Genomic DNA, 5,526 nt, shown 5'->3' on the forward strand with positions numbered 1-5,526 from the left:
CACACACACACACACAACACTATTATACACACACACACACACACGTACACACACTCACACACACACACACATACACTCAGATGTAGGCTAACAGCCATCACTGATTTGCAAGTTCTCTAAATGTTCAGCTCTATATTTAGACTTATATTTTTAGATTCAAATGTACATATAACATTTATGTTTATATATAAAGTGGCTCCAAAGTATTTAAACATTTAATCTGAACATCTGTACATTTAAATGACAGAATATGTGATATATGATATATATATATATATATGTGTATAATAAGAGTATATTAAAATATAATAATTTTTAAGTAGAAAATATTTTTTTAATTTTATTTAAAAATTATTTGAATAAAAATACTCATGTTTGATTGGGTAAATCTGTGCAGTGATTGATAACTTCTAATCTGAATGTCAAAATAATTGTATTATGTGTTTAGAGTTTGTCATTGTGTTTGTAGTGCTGGATATTTGGTCTTATTTTGTATGAAATATATAAAATACATTCTAAAAAGTAATTTGGGGGATCTATCGCTGCAACTTAATAAATTAGATTTTCTTTTTATCTTCCAATCATGCATTTAATTAAAACAGAAGTTGCAAACATTATTTTGATTTTGAGTTCTGTTGACATAATGTTGATCGTTACATTAACTTAATAGTGTGTGCAATTTAACCTGAAATATCTGTATTGAAATGTAAGTTGTAGTAACTTAATGAAATTGTTTTGATATCTTTAGAAATTGTCCATTGGATTTCTAGTTCCCAGCATGCTTTGCATAGGATTAGATAAGGAGATTAAATGTTAAAATTAACTTGTTTAATGTATTTTTAGTGAAGGGAAGACTTGTTAGTATTTAATGCTGTTATGTTTGACATTTAAAAGAGTTTCTGTTAGGTTGGGTTAACGTTTTTACCATTGTGTTGAAGAGTAGAGCTAATGTGACAAGCAATATCTTACTTACTGGTCAAATTTACATGGTGTCGGTGTTGATTTGAACTGACGTAGATCAGATTAATTGGTTCCAAGGCCAACAGTTCATTTGAATTAAGTTGAAACAATTTGGAGCAACATTATTTCGAGTAATCAACTTAAAATTTGTATTTGTGCTAAAAAATTAAGTGTTTGTTGGTTAAACATAATTTCATTAGAAGCTGTCATAACTCAAAAAAAATTTAGGCTCTTCCCGTTTTTAGAGTGAACTTGTACATTTTGTAGGTTGTGTGTTTATTGTGTATTTTATATTGTGTTTGCTGTCGCTTCATGACACTGTAAATGACAGTGAAGTGATCTGATTATATCTAAAGGGCAGTTTTCTGTTTCTCATGATCATGGTCTCATTACAATACACTCATACTACTCATATACTCATACACACACACACACACCTCTAAGCTACTGTTTGAAAAGATTAGTATGTCTTGTGATGAATTGTCAATTTAAATGACATATTAAATAGTTTGAGGAGAGAGTGGGATTGTGGGAGATGCAGACGTCAACAGGACAGATGCATGTGACTCAATAACTGCTCTTTACAATGAAAATGGACTTAATCTTTGTTACACAACATAAACACACACACACACTTAATCCCTGATCACCTGTGTGTGTGTGTGTGTGTGTGCGTGTGCGTGTGTGTTTGCGTGTGTCTGTGTGTGTGTCTGTGTGTGTGTGTGGAGACGTATTATATCTAAAGGGCAGTTTTCTGTTTCTCATGATTATGGTCTCATTACAATACACTCATACTACTCATATACTCACACACACACACACACCTCTAAGCTACTGTTTGAAAAGATTAGTATGTCTTGTGATGAATTGTCAATTTAAATGACATATTAAATAGTTTGAGGAGAGAGTGGGATTGTGGGAGATGCAGACGTCAACAGGACAGATGCATGTGACTCAATAACTGCTCTTTACAATGAAAATGGACTTAATCTTTGTTACACAACATAAACACACACACACACTTAATCCCTGATCACCTGTGTGTGTGTGTGTGTGTGTGCGTGTGCGTGTGTGTTTGCGTGTGTCTGTGTGTGTGTCTGTGTGTGTGTGTGGAGACGTTTCTTTCTTGATTCCTAATCCAGTAAATTATATTTGAATAATCTCTTCATCTCTCATTTTTAACAGTGATATGATGCAGATCCAGAAAAATGAGCCCTGAAGATCCTGCGCTGTAATGTGAGACGTCCGTCTGTCCGTGTGTGTGTGTGTGTGGGATTAATATGACAGCACCACACACACACACACACACACTGACAGAAGGTGAGTTCAGACTCAAGCAGATTTAATCTTATATATTTAATATTCTTTACTAGATAAATGATGAAGCTCTTAATGTGCTTCACTAAGAATTTGTCTGAAGAACTTGAAGAAATCATGATTTTGTGTCATTTCATTTTCTCATAAGGCTTTATTTATTGTGTTTGTACAGTGGTCCCAAACAAGTATTTAATCACCTCAAGTCACATTTTCTCATGTCTGACGCCATTCATTGGATCAAGTGTCTGTATCTCAAAGGCTGCAGGATCTTTCTCTTCAGTAACAGCTGGTGTTTTGCTGATGTTTACCTTCATGCACTCGGCAGACACTCAAGGTATGTATTTAATCGGTTCATCTGTGGGAACTGAACCCATGACCTTGTTGGCATTGATAGTGCCAAGATCAATTGTTTGTAGTTCCACACACTAACTCACATTAACATAATCCACCAATGTTGTCATCTTAAACATCTAATGTTATAGCATTTCAAACCAACAACCATCTGACTATATATTTAGTTTGTGCATGTTTATTTACAATAAATGATACAATTGACGTAAGCGTGATTTCGGTATTCAGATTCACTTTTTGTGGCCACTGTAGTTTGGCATATTGGCTGAAAAATAGCATTGTGTGTTTTGGGTAAGTCTATAGACTTTTTACAACCACTTTTGACGGTTTGAACCATATTTATACTATTACAAAAAAAGTGCTGTTCTTGATCATTTATTATATCACAAAAATACTGTGATACTTTGACATATACAGTGGTACTGAATGATTAACATATTCACATATACCGCAGTATTTCCATGGCACTGTATGTAAATACAAAGGTGGTGTCCAAACTATAACTATAGTAAAACCGTGGTACATTTCTGTAAGTGTGGAAACATTTTGTTTTTGTCAGTGCATTAAGCTCGTATTGATCGGGGGAATCAAATGCAGTCACGCGGCAGATTCTGGAAACTGCCCGAGACGCGTTCCCGCGCTGCGAAAGAGCCGCGCCACAGAACTCCATTTTCGCGCGCTTTCAGTTTGAACAGCTTTGTCGTTAATTACTAGAGTGTTCTGTAGTAAACAGAGTGTGAAACTCATCAGAAAACTTTTAATGACTTCGAACTGACCGCAGGGGTTTCGTCATGCAGCAAATGTTCGGGATTGAGACTGTGACATAAAATATGACGCGCAGGTACGTTTCGGCGCGCGCGGGAAATCCGGTAGAGCTCCAGATGCGGCGCGCGATCAGTGCGTGATCTCAAACATTGAATAATCTCTTTTCATTAAAACATCAAGTTTCTTTTCTCTGTTTCAGCCGCATTTATCCTCCCCTCATCTGCCCATCCGCCATCGATTTGATCTGCAAGTCAGTCCTTTAAATGTGTTTATTGCCATATAGCTATTGTATTAGCTACAATTGAAAGTTAGAAATTATAGCCTAGTTAATTTAAGAAATGTAAAACATACATAAAGTGGGCTATAATTTATAACATAGATTTGTGTTTCTACATGACTCCTATTTAAAACAATATAACGATAATAATAATGGGCAAATCGGCATATTGTCGTAAATTACGCAGATTGTTTGACCATATATAGGACCTATTTTACACTATATGCAGCAACATCGTCATTAAAAAAGCCAGTAAAATAATTCCTCATGAATGTTGTATGGAAATAAACTAGGGGAAAAAACTTTAATAGCGATTCAGACATTTGTATCATCAGACAAACTTACTACACACATGAATAAAGATATGAAGAATTGCTCACCGTATGAAAGCAAATATCTAATCTGTAAACGTTTTTCCCGTAAATTTGTCTTCTGCTCGCGGTCACTTGGTGTTTTGGCGGTAAACGCGCAGTCCGTTCGCTCGTCCTGATTTCTTTCTTTCTTTCTTTCTTTCTTTCTTTCTTTCTTCTATTCCCCAAGCACACCCATGTTTAACACGACATTACCAGCGGCTTGTGTTTTCTTGTAGTTTTCGCGGGTTAATCCCTCCGGTCTCTCCGTTTTGACTTCCCTCACGCGGTAATCTCCGAGCGGTCTCGCGCTCATGTGGGTGACCGGCGGATAACGGAGGAGGAGGAGGAGGAAGAAGATGTGAGCCTGTCACTGCGATTATATTCACTTCAGATTGATGTCAAGTGAAATTCAGTCCAAATTAGTCCAGACATGATGGATATCAGAAGGCGCTCTTGTGTTCTCGGCCATTGATGAGTTGTCTTGGTTGAATTATCTTTGTTTTTCCTTCTGTCTGTGGGATAACAGACTTTTAATCTTTTTCATGTTCCTCAGCGTCACAGATTTTCTGCTATTCTTAGAGGGATTGTCTCTCTCTCTTCCTCCTCTTGTCAAAGTATTTTAGCGTCCAAACCCAAATGTTCTCCCGCATCTCTTTCTGTCTCCTCTGGGTAACATGTTCATGCTCTGGGTGTTCATAACTCTCTGAACATTTTTTTCAAATTCTGTAAGAATATGACCAATCTAAACCACCAACGCACTTTTAAAAATACAGGTGATTTCACAGCAATAGTACTTTTGCACTGTTCAGTGAACAGTTCTTAAAATAACCATTTTAACCATTTATAAATTTTAACCATTTATAAAACAACATTTTAATTATTTGGAGAACCTTGTTCACTATAAAGGACCTTTTGCGCAATGGAAAGATTCCACGGATGTTAAAGATTCCAATAAAGAACCTAACATCATGAGGCGACATTCCGAACGGTTACGAACACAACATTTGAGGGGTTTACCACAACTTTCAACCGTGAAAGTCTGTGAACGCTGGTTTTATGACCTCTGACCTGTATTTCTGTCCTGATTATTTCGTTTTAGATATTTGAGAGCGGCCACTGCATGGTTTCTATGGAGACGCGCGGTTGTTGCGCGAGCTGTTGTTTTCTGCGGCGGAGGCCTGGATGAGGAGGAGGTGGGGAATCTGACAGTAGTGTGTGTGTGGGAGAAAACACCGAGAGAGACGAGCTGAGACGAGAGGAGGAGTGAGGCAGGATCCTGCTAGGACATTATCATGGAAATAGGCCGCATTTAACTGGAAGACAAACAAATAATGCTGTTATTGTATTAATGCACAACGTAGATATAGCCGACATTTTTGGCAGCGAAATTTCGCACACAGCGCGTGTGTGTGTGTGTGTGTGTGTGTGTTTGGTATTGAGGTTTTGGGTCGCGTCCCGTTTGAGTCAGAGAGGATCACCTGTGTGTGTGTGTGTGTGTGTGTG

General features: G+C 37.1%; 2 protein-coding genes across 2 annotated transcripts in view; one reads left to right on the plus strand and one right to left on the minus strand.

The window, feature by feature from the left end:
- The window catches only part of LOC107727044 (ATP-sensitive inward rectifier potassium channel 12-like), a 10,996-nt gene extending 6,493 nt beyond the window's left edge, over positions 1-4,503 (minus strand). Inside the window, exon 1 of the mRNA XM_016536796.1 lies at positions 4,051-4,503. The gene's annotated coding sequence lies outside the window, so the exon portion shown is untranslated. The remainder of the gene's footprint in view (positions 1-4,050) is intronic.
- The window catches only part of LOC107727049 (ER lumen protein-retaining receptor 3), a 10,680-nt gene continuing 7,664 nt past the window's right edge, over positions 2,511-5,526 (plus strand). The window contains exon 1 of the mRNA XM_016536804.1: positions 2,511-2,611. The gene's annotated coding sequence lies outside the window, so the exon portion shown is untranslated. The remainder of the gene's footprint in view (positions 2,612-5,526) is intronic.

This window comes from Sinocyclocheilus rhinocerous, unplaced genomic scaffold (genome assembly GCF_001515625.1).
Source record: "Sinocyclocheilus rhinocerous isolate Xijiao unplaced genomic scaffold, SAMN03320098_v1.1 scaffold4110, whole genome shotgun sequence".
Taxonomy (NCBI): Eukaryota; Metazoa; Chordata; class Actinopteri; order Cypriniformes; family Cyprinidae; genus Sinocyclocheilus; species Sinocyclocheilus rhinocerous.